Source organism: Agelaius tricolor, unplaced genomic scaffold (genome assembly GCF_023055355.1).
Source record: "Agelaius tricolor isolate 1412-34295 unplaced genomic scaffold, bAgeTri1.0.p SCAF_2, whole genome shotgun sequence".
In the NCBI taxonomy this organism is placed as follows: domain Eukaryota; kingdom Metazoa; phylum Chordata; class Aves; order Passeriformes; family Icteridae; genus Agelaius; species Agelaius tricolor.
This window is the reverse complement of record NW_027269262.1, coordinates 60,904,887-60,915,805: the sequence shown is the minus strand read 5'-3', so window position 1 is coordinate 60,915,805 and position 10,919 is coordinate 60,904,887. Positions and strand designations below refer to the sequence as shown.

Below are 10,919 nucleotides of genomic sequence, written 5' to 3'. Positions count from 1 at the left end.
CTGCTACTTTGCAGCACCACAGCATCCTGCTTCTCATCCTTCCCACATCATCTTCCATGAAGGGGTGAACTGTCTGACCCTCTCCCTGAAAAGACAAGTCCCATCAACCAGGGAGCAGCCTCTGCTTGAGCAGGCAAGGACTGTTCCCCTTGCTTCTGTTCCCAGCACTAGCTTGAAGCAACACATCCCCTCCAAGCCAAGGCTGACTAGGCTCACACACTTTGCTGTATTCTGGTTTTGCCCACCAGAATAATGACAGCAGGTGGGGCAAAGAAGAGATGTTTACTTCATTACAGAAGAAAAAACAAAAAGAGAAAAAGAAAATTGAGATTGAGATATCAAATTGGCATTGAGATATCAAGCCAGTGCCTTTCCCATGACAGCACTCAGGCTTAGCATTGGAGCCAAGGTATTGTTAGCTGGCCAGGTAATGCTAAAGGAGTGAAATCATCCTTATTTTTGCCAAGAAGAAAGGCCATCCTGTCTCTTGAATAGGGAAGAAGTTGGAAGAGCTCTATCCCAAATTAGTGAAATTCTCAGGATTGGAAGAATTTGGGGTTTTAGCACAAAATTTTTTAGAACATGAGAAGTGCTTTGTTCCCCCACAAGGAAAAGTTTCTTGATCAACACAGCCTGAGGTGTGAGGTGTGGAGGAAGGTAGGCTGTCTACTCCTTACTGTGTCAGGAGGGCCTGCAGCAAAATGCCTGGATATGAGGGAATAGCCACGCTGATTTAATCTTCAAAGCCAGTAAATGAAGCCTGGTTTTCTCTCATTTCCCCACCTACCTCTTTTATAAGTTTATCTCTCTTGGCAACTGAGTGTATGTTTTTATTTTCTTTTTGTCTTAACCTGTCTTGCATTAAGTATGATTTCAGTGTAATTGGAGACTAATGACTTGTTCCTTGCCAAAGGATGTGGTAAAACTCCACGTAGAGCTTGGGGCACCTTACCAGCACTCTGAGTTGCCAGCTTGTTCTCCATGATATCCACAGCATTGTGTGCAAACATTCACAGCAATGTTCCTTCCTTCAGCTGCAGCCCCCATGCTCTGCCCTGGACAAGAGTCAGGCAAGGAGAAGTATGGAAGCATTCTAGAAATGTATTACCCCTTCTCATTTCTAGGTCTTCCATGTATTCACTCCCTTATTTGTCCACTAGCCTGATTTCCCAGCTCTGGCTCCAGCTTTCTTTAGGCATTTGGAGTGTTTGTTATGACCAAGGCTTTGTCTCAAACCATTAATTTTGGCTGCAGCCCTTGCTATGGCTCAAGCAGGGCCCATCTCACTGGGTCCTGCTTTCAGAATTGCCAGACACCAATTGTTTTGGAATGCAGGACATGCTGCATTAGGCAAAATGGAGCAGCCTTGTTTGCTCAGAGAAATTCTGTTGGAACTACATGGAAATCCAAGAGACTACCCTTCTCTAACATAATTTTTCATCCCATCACTGCAGGAGGGGTAGCATCCCTGGGATCTCTGAGCTCATGGAAGCCCTCTATCCTGCCTAGCCTGGGCATGCAGTGGATCATCTCTCTGGCTGCCAACTGGAGGAATAGGTGTGAGTCCAATATGCCCAAGAAGAAAAAGACAACATCTCCACCCCTGCAAACTCTTGTTTGCAATTGCACCCTTCCTGTTATACACCCGCCACCCATTTGCACACACTCACCCCCTTTCATTCACTTTGTGGTTTTCCTGGTTAATTCAGGGGAAAATAAAACACATTTGCAAGAGAGAAACTATTTGCAAGTCTTTGCTTATGAAGGATATGCTCCTTCCAGTTTATCCCCCTGCACTAGCCTGAGGCAGTCTGGAAGAATTTGACCTCATCTTCACTACCCACCTTACTTGCACCTCCCAAAGTAAAGTGAAAAAGGACGGAAATGAAGAGAGATTGGACTGAATAACAGGTCTAAAGTGAGCTGTCTGTGGACACAGACAGTGGCTCTACCTCTCACCTACTGAATACACTCCCCACTTCTCACTCCTTGCTCCCACTCCATGCCTTTTTCTTCATTACCTCAGCACAACCCTCCTCCTCCAGGCTGCAGTTTGGCAAGCTTCTGCAAGAGGCTGAGCTGCCCTGGCCAGCAGGATAGAGCAACCTGGGCTTCTCAGGCAAGGTGTGGTCCCCTCATTACCACCATCTGAGCTGATTCACTTCACTGACCATTGGAAAATTACCCACCTTGTTGGATTGTCATGGTAACTCAGGTGCCTGGAGTGCCCACACACAAGTATAGCTAGATCAAAGCAAGCTCTGTATTTCAGAGCAGTGGAGAAGAGGGGGGGAGGAGTGGGACCTCTTTACTTTGGACTAAAGAGCTGCCAAACTGGCTCATCCTCCTCTAAAACTTCATCCTCAACTTCCTTATTGTTATCCAGAACATAATTATTACCTTCAGTACCCCAGAAGATAATCCATTACTTGAAGGAGCATTCACAAGCAAGTCAAGCCAAAAGCCATCACTTATCACAGTAGTCAGGCAAAATCACTGCTGCCAGGAAGGTACAGTAGCAGTGCATGTTCACATAGGGTTGTGGTAATTAACATCTGACTCCAACAGCTCCCAGCATTTTCTGTGGCAGCAGGTTGCATGAATCCCATCCTGCTTCTAAGGAATGGGAAAAAGTGCCATTCATGTTCTTTCCCAAGCTCCCTAACATACAGTACTGGTTAACTGTTTTGGTTTGGTTTTCATTGGCCTAATGAAACTAGGGTTGAATATGCAGAGCTTTTTTTCCAGTATCCTGGCTCTCTCTGGTACAGACCTGTTTATAAAAGCCTGAATGGACAACTGTCATGCCAGAACTCAAACATCAAACAAAGGCTACCATGGGAAAGAAGCTTGCATCTCACTGACATCAAGTTATTATCAGTGGTGGATCAACACATTTGACTGTCACAAGGTAAGCAAAGGGCTCAGAAAAGCAGGCAGCAAGTGTCAGGAAGAGGTCCTTAAGCTGAATCCAAAATGTCATAAATCGCCGTCTCTTCTTGGAAAAGCAAAATCTATTTTGTGTGTGATTGATGAGTAAAAACTGGAAAACAAGTTCTGTGACCTCATGGTCTTTGTGGAGCATATCAAGTGACCAAGACCACACAGCCACTTCTGTGAAGCACCAATGTGATGCTCTGTAGGAATTCAGAGGCAAAGCCTGTTCAGACAGTTCAAAGAGCATTATCTCTGGCAGCTGAGCTGCAGGAAAAAATTATGGGGTAGAGACCAAGAGTAATTCAGAGGTCAGGGCAGGAACCAACATGTGGACGTTTGTCAGGTGTGTTGTAACAGGAGAGGTACTGATGTGACAGTGGCATGAGGGCTGCCTGGAAGATGGGGTGCTGATGCTGGCTGCCTTCAGAGATGCTCTTATCCTTCAGAGCAGATCAGCTCTGTGTCAGTCCCTGCCCTCCTGGCTCTGTCTGTCTGACCTGGGGTCCTTCCTGGAGGCAGGACCAGACGTGGAGTGAAGGCTGGTCTGCTACGGAGCTATGGAAGCAGCAGATTCCTGCTCCTTCTCCCACCAGCTGGGACTCCTCCTCCAGGCACCAGGGGAACAGGCAGGCTCTGCTGGCCCAAATGGCTGCTAGGGGCAGGCTGACAACAAGGGCATGACACATCTGCCAGAATTTGGGAATTGGATGACATTATGATGTTTTTCCTGTTTTCCTTTGAGCATAGATATTGCAGCAGGTGACACAATGGGACTTATTCTCAGCTTGGACTTGCAAAGTTTCTCCTCACAGTGAAGCAATATCAGGTATGGAGCTTGGACACGGATATTGGGATTTCCACTGTGCAACCTCTGCATTTTGGTGGTGCTGAGCATCAGAAGGAGCATCTCCCGGGTCCCTTTGGGAGATTATAGCACCACCCTCATGAGGGGCAAAGAACAGCTGGGGGCCAGTGGCGCAATGGATAACGCGTCTGACTACGGATCAGAAGATTGTAGGTTCGACTCCTACCTGGCTCGTTCTTTTCGATTTTACATTCTTATACTCCTTCTTGCCTTCCCAACCCCGATCTTCCCCTGTCTTCCCACCCACCCCAGCTGTGCATAGGTGGAGGGAAAACTACGAAGCTTGGGTAATTAAAAACAAACAAACAAAAAGCTCAACAACCAAGCAGTTCAAAACATGGAGATGTGATTTTGTGTTCATTTATTTTGATACCCACACATCCTGCTCATTCTGCTTGGGAACTTTCAATTGGGTCAACTCCACCTCCAGACTTATTTTTGAAAAGATTTTTTTACATGGATCTTTCCCAACCCCACCGGGAACTTCCAATATTCACATCTATTCCCAGCATCCTCCAGTCTTCCACTGTCACACTCCAGCTTGGCTGACCCTGGAGGATGCTCATTTATCCAACTCCTCCTGCTGAAACAGGGCAGAGGAATGTGCCAAGGAGATAAAAATCATGTCTAAGTGCCCAGGATGTGAGCTGGGAGAGCTGCTGATAGCTGGGTAACCCTGAAATCCCACTTAGCTCAGGTGAAGAAAAAGAAGCATGTATTTACAATATTCAAAATACATACACTGACAAAGAGCCCCTCAGTAAAGGAGTAATAAAGTTTCAAGTACTAACAAAATCGGGAAAGTGCTCTCTTGTTTCCAGTGGTTTCCTACCTTTGCAATCAGCAGAACATCTTCTCTATGCATGTGCCACATATCTCAAACTGCATCCATCAGGAAGCACCTTGTTATGCAGGAACATTTTCACCAACTCTCCTTTGAAGTCCTTCAGGCAGACTGAAACTTTTTACCCTCATACTCCTATGAGATTTATTATGTTTTCCCTTTCTCCAGTAAAAGTGACAACTTTTGTTTGAAATACAAACAAACCTTTTCTTACAAGACAGGTCCTGAAAATTTCCTTTCTGTTGCAGCAGGTGTTCCCCCCTGTACCCATCAGGCTATTTAAAATCCCCTCATCCCTTGATTGCCTGAAGTGCCCTACTCTGGTAACCAACCCAGTGTATCAGAGTGAAATGTTGTATGATTGGGGTTCTTATAATCTCTGGCATCTTCCATTATTAAGTGATAGAAATGATTGAATAGACTGTACACACAGAGCTCGTTATTGGCCCTTGCTGGAGACCAGATACAAAAATATTTATACACTTGCAGGTGACTGTCAGTATTAACTTGCACCTAAATGAAGTATTTCACAGGTTACACTATTAAGCAAGCACTGAATAGTTTGCTACTGTAGTGAAAAGCATTTTGTACCTTTAGATCCATGAGCATGTCCTAGAAGAATGGGAAGCTGAGCCAAAAAGTCACATGAATGTAACAGGCTGTAGCTCAAGAGGCAGAATAGGTGCTTAGCATAAAGGAAGTCCTGAGACCAGGACATTTTGTGAGGGTTTTTGGTTTTGCTCTTTTTCTTTCCTGGCTTTCGTTATCCCTCAGGAGTATTACACTCTTACACAGAAATGCATGTCAATACTTTCTGAGTGGGTGGGAAAGAAAAAATATCTCAGAGGTGGAGACAAAGGGAGAAAAGAGATGATCCCTTCTCTTGAAGAAAGTCTGTGCGTGCTTTTATTTTGGAAACTATCTTTAGGAGAAGTGAAAAGAGTTGCCACCAAATCAGTGAAAAAGAGCAAATGAGTATAGAGACGTATATATAGGAAGGGGTGAATCTTGGGAATAAAATAAATCTCTGGCACTAAATAGAGTCTGTCCCACACCAGGGAATGGCACAGGGATGTGATTTTGGACTGTGGATTCAGATTTGACTGCTAATGAGTATGAAGTTGTGTGGATAACAGACAGCTAAGGAAATAGATGTGTTTCCTCAATTTGTGCTCACTGAGGTGCCTCTGTTCCCTAAAAGGCAAGTTTTCATGCCTGGGTTCCTCATGGGACAGCTCCTGAGAGGGATACACTGCACCATGCTGGAGGAGAAGGGAAGAAAATGTTGGTGGTGGTGTCTGTGTGCGTGTCCACACACATGCACAAAAGCACACTAATTAATGAAGGGGTATCTGGGGCCAGGGACGAAATGCACAAAGAGAAGCAGTGTGCAGGTCTGACTCCTCCTGAGCTTCATAAATCTGTTTCCCTGCTGATAATCTTGCTTGTACGATATTCCCACAGAGAGTGGGTCTTCTTTGCTCTCATATCTGAAATCTACCCCAGAGAAACACTCCCACTCAGAGAGAAGACTCACCCGAGCTTCTGTTGAAGGAGAAAACTTCACTTCCATTCTCCCCCTGCTATGCAGACAGATTTGGACACTTTCAGACACGTTTACTCTCTCCAGGAGCTGCTGCCAAGCATGTTTTTCTGCACCCCACGTAGCACCTGTAATGGAAAAGAAGACTTGAAGGAAAAAGGAACAATAGAACACAGGAGAGAAAAAAGCAGAGTATGAGTGCTGGCTCTCTTATTAACTATGTCCAAAGCAAGCCCATGTCTGTCTGCATTAAACCCCTTCTGTGTAAAGACCTCTATGACCCCTCTCCCTCTGCTCCACATTCTGCTGGAACATCCCATGTCACCCTTTTTGGCACATCTAAAGAACCAAACATCACATCTGTTGCCTTAAGTCAAGAGACAGTGGAGGACTTTCATACACTCCTATCAGCTGGGGTGCTCACAGCCCTCCTTTGTAAGGATTATCTGGCATCACAGAAAGCCCAATCAGTACAGATTGCTTGGCATCACATAAAGCAACATGCAAAATGAGGAGAGACTGTCCAGAGTGGAACACAAAGGATCACCATGGGAAAGAAGACCTAACAAAACTAGCTAAGACTGAACTAAGTTATTTTATTAATTATTTTTGGCTTCATATACAAGGATCCTAAATATATATTATTAAACTGAGATGGGATCTCATTAAGTCATTCATATAAGTATCTTAGAGGTGGGTGCCATGAAGATGGTGCCAGACTCTTTTCAGCAGTGCCCAGTGACAGGACAAGGAGCAATGTCCATAAACTAAAATTCCAGCTCCATAAACAGAAATTCCAGCTCAACATGAGGAAGAACTTCCTTACACTGAGGGTGGCAGAGCACTGGAACAGGCTGCTGAGGGAGGTAACGGACTCTCCTTCTCTGGAGACATTCCTGTGGATGCATTCCTGTGTAAACTCCTCTAGGTGACTCTACCCCCCTCAGCAGGGGGTCTACAGAGGTCCGTCCAATCCTAACAATCCTAACAATTCTGTGGTTATGATATTATGTTATTCATTAAATCTCATTAAATAATAATTAATAATAGTTTTATATCAAACGTAATAATAACTAATATTTTTATGGAAAACAACAAAGCACTTCCAAAAGCATCGCTGCAAGACGTGTATCAGTATTTACTGCAGGGCGGCTATTTCTTTGCAGTGTTTTCTCTTTTTTGTTTCCCCTCAGGAGAGAATAAAAAAAGGTGGTGTATCACACGTGTTTGTAAACGGCGCTAGGAGCGTCTTCCTGAGCGGGAGCGCGGCCGCGCTCCGGTCCCAGAATAAAAAACATACTGTCTCCTTCGAGCCGGAATCGAACCAGCGACCTAAGGATTCCCGTGGGGCGCAGCCGCTACAGTCCTCCGCTCTACCAGCTGAGCTATCGAAGGGACATGGCCGCCGCCCCCCAGCGGCCGCACAAGGCACCGCCCAGCCCCGCCCGCGCACAGTTCTGCGCATGCTCCCGGCAGCCTCGGCCCTCACGAGGGAGAGAGGCGGGAAAGGGGGGGTTTGGTGACTGGGCAGCGGCCGGGGCTGGGTCAGGGAGTCAGCTAGTGGCGTAATGGCGCCACTAATTCCCACTTCTACCTACGAATGTGGAGAGTGCAGGTTTGACTCTGCCTGGGCCGTGTGGTTTTTTTGCACAGCCGTGCGTCGAGAAGCAAAAGCAGGGCCCTTCACAGCAACACTCACACATCACTTCCAGGTGTTGGCAGCACTCATGAGCTACCCCAGTTATTTATTCATATTCCTGTGAACCACTTCTTCTGGGACATGTGAATCCACACACTGCTTTGTCCAGTTCTGTGGGATTCAGCACAGGAAAGACATGGAGCGAGTCCAGAGGAGGGACACCAAGTGATCAGAGGGTAGAAGCAACTCTCCTGTGAAGTCAGGCTGAGAGAATTTTGGTCGTTCAGCCTGGAGATGGCTCCCAGGAGACCTCAGAGCACCTTCCACTACCTAAAGGGGTTCCAGCAGAGCTGGAAGGGACTTTTTCCATGGGTGTGTAGTAACAGGACTAGGGTAATGGCTTTGAACTGAAAGAGGGTGGGCTCAGACTGGATAGAAGGAAAAATTTTTTTACAGTGGGTTTCATGAAAACACTGGAAGAGGTAACCTGCAAAGGTGGCAAATGTCCTCTCCCTGAAAACATCCAAGGTCTGGGGCTCTGAGCAACCTGATTGAGTTGAAGACAGCCAGTGCCCCTGCTCATTGTGGAAGGTTGGAAGTAGGTAACCTTTAAAGGTCCCTTTCAACCCAAACCATTCTGTGATTTGATAACTGGCTACTCTGAAGCTATGGTGTGCTCTTCAGTCTAAACATTGGGAATGCCTTCCTTGACTCTCCTGCTTGCAAACTCTTCTTCATACACTGCATAGCCTTTATGTAAATGAAAATGTTTGGGTTTTGTTGCAAAATCACACACTTTTCATGCAACTGCACAGCACAGATCTTCTTGCACTACTGAAGACTAAGGGATAATTAGGATGTAAACAACATTCCTAATCACAGCAGGGTTGCTTGCTGCCTCCAGAGACCTCCTGGTGGTTTTCTTTGATGTCACCTGTGGGAGTACCCACAGAATGTCAGGCCAATGTGGAGTACACTGCTCTGCTCCTCTCCCAGGGCCAGGGGGTTTCTCCCCTGTGTAATGTAATGGTGTGTTAATCGGGGTAATTTGAAAAAAAAAAAATTGAAAAATTTAAGCCTACAGTGGTGTTTTGCTTTGGAAAACACAGCACTACCAGGCAGACAAATGGGGTTAAATCAAAGAATTCTAAGGGTTGGAAGGGACCTTACAGATCATTTGGTCCTAACCTGTCAGGGACAGGGACACCTCCCACCAAGATACACTTGTCTTGTTCAGGCTTTATCAGGCCTTGCTCAAGGCCTAATCCTGATCCTGAACACTGCCAGAGCTGGGAGCCCCACAGCCTCCCTGGGAAACCTACTGCAGTGTCTCACCAGCCTGACAGCAAAGAATTTCTTCCTAATCTCTAATCTAAATTTCCCCTCTCATTTTGTACCTGCTGCTCCTTGTCCTGTCACTCCCGTTCCTGACGAAGTCAGGATGATGAGATCAGGTGAGAAAAAGAAAAGAGAAATCTAAGAAGCCAGGATGGTGAGATCAGAAGGAAAACCATGACCCCCTCAGCGCGCGATCACGGCTAAGAACAGAAAAAAGTAATGCGAGCCAGGCAGGAGTCGAACCTACAATCTTCTGATCCGTAGTCAGACGCGTTATCCATTGCGCCACTGGCCCCACACGTACCGGCCACCTCCCCACTGTCTTGTATACCTGAGAGCAAGGGCGCCGCACGCCCTCGGCACCCCCGGGCACCCCTCACGGCCCGGGTCCCGTCCCGCCCTTCAGACAGGGGGCGCTCCCGGCCTTCCCGCCCTGCCCCGCGATCGGCCGTAGGGCCCGCCCGAAGACAGTGCGTGCTGCGCATGCGCGGGGCGGGCTGGCTGCGGTCTTGGTGCGCGGCGGCGGCATGAGTGGCAGGTCCCTTCGATAGCTCAGCTGGTAGAGCGGAGGACTGTAGCGGTTACGCCCCACGGGAATCCTTAGGTCGCTGGTTCGATTCCGGCTCGAAGGAGACGCGTACTTTTTTTTTTTCTCCCTTCCATGCAAACATCCTCTTTAGCAATTGTCTCTTTAGCCTTTGGCAGATACAGTTGCTTTTCTAGAAGAGTTCCAGCCGCATCGTAAACCGAGCCTGTGCACTGTGTCTCACTTTCAGGAGCGACTGTTCCTGTGGGAGCAGAGAATGCTGAGCCTAATGCAGGATTGCCAACACCTCCTGAATTTCTAAAGGAAAACAAGATGTGTGCTCATACTCCAACGTGCCACAAAGCAAGTCAGTGCAGGAGGATACCGGCTGAGATCCCTTTGTGTCATCGCAGTTAATTAGGATGTTGAAATTCCAAAGGTCATTTTTCCAAGTCTCCTCTCTTCCAAATGTCTAGACACTGTTTTTACAGCATAAGGCTGTATCTGCACATACTGCCACAAAAGGAACACATTTTCTTATCCAGCCAACTGAAGTGTTCAAGTCCAGGCTGGACAGGACACATCCCCGCCCATGGCCAGGGATTGGAACAGAATGATATTTAAGGTCCCTTCCTACCCAGCCCATTCTAAGATTAGCATGTACTGACTCTCTCCTTTAGCTGAAAATTGTGTGTCCTTACTGAGTCTATCTGTTATAGGTGTCAGCTACCACACCTATAAGTTGTCCCATCTTACTGTCTTCCCAGCCCTGGGACAGGTGAAACTGGCACAAAGAACTAAGTCCTCTTGTCTGAAACTCTCTACCCATTCATCTCTCAAAGTGAAAGGAGAAGCCAGATGTGATGAGATGAGAGAGCTGACTTCAGTTTGTGGAGGGAAGGAAAGGGGTTGTGGTCATCTGTGGTCTTTCTCCCTGGTTTGTAACAGCACACTCTTTTCTACAGGAAATGATAACATAGGAAAAAATCAGTAATTTTAACTGTGCTCAGTTTAGCATTCTTCTTCAATTCTTTTTAATGATTTTATTCTACAAAGAGGCAGAGATGTAATTCTTTTTGACTGCAATCATATTGGTATTCATTCTTATACAAGGTAGGCAATCAAATTAAGTGACATGCAATTATGTTTGAAGTTTTTTGTATTAAGCATTGTGGCTTATCCCACAAACTTGTTGTGGAGAGTGAAAGTGCACAAACTGCCTAAATA

At 46.4% G+C, this 10,919-nt stretch overlaps 4 non-coding genes across 4 annotated transcripts; 2 read left to right on the top strand and 2 right to left on the bottom strand.

Annotated features, from left to right (window-relative positions):
• Nucleotides 1-3,903: 3,903 nt before the first annotated feature.
• Nucleotides 3,904-3,976, top strand: TRNAR-ACG (transfer RNA arginine (anticodon ACG)). The gene has a single exon. It is a non-coding gene; the product is annotated as a tRNA-Arg (tRNA).
• Nucleotides 3,977-7,493: 3,517 nt separating this feature from the next.
• Nucleotides 7,494-7,584, bottom strand: TRNAY-GUA (transfer RNA tyrosine (anticodon GUA)). Its single transcript is given in 2 exon segments — nucleotides 7,494-7,529; nucleotides 7,548-7,584. It is a non-coding gene; the product is annotated as a tRNA-Tyr (tRNA).
• Nucleotides 7,585-9,388: 1,804 nt separating this feature from the next.
• Nucleotides 9,389-9,461, bottom strand: TRNAR-ACG (transfer RNA arginine (anticodon ACG)). Its single transcript has one exon. It is a non-coding gene; the product is annotated as a tRNA-Arg (tRNA).
• A 246-nt stretch (nucleotides 9,462-9,707) lies between these two features.
• On the top strand, nucleotides 9,708-9,798 carry TRNAY-GUA (transfer RNA tyrosine (anticodon GUA)). Its single transcript is given in 2 exon segments — nucleotides 9,708-9,744; nucleotides 9,763-9,798. It is a non-coding gene; the product is annotated as a tRNA-Tyr (tRNA).
• Nucleotides 9,799-10,919: the final 1,121 nt, after the last annotated feature.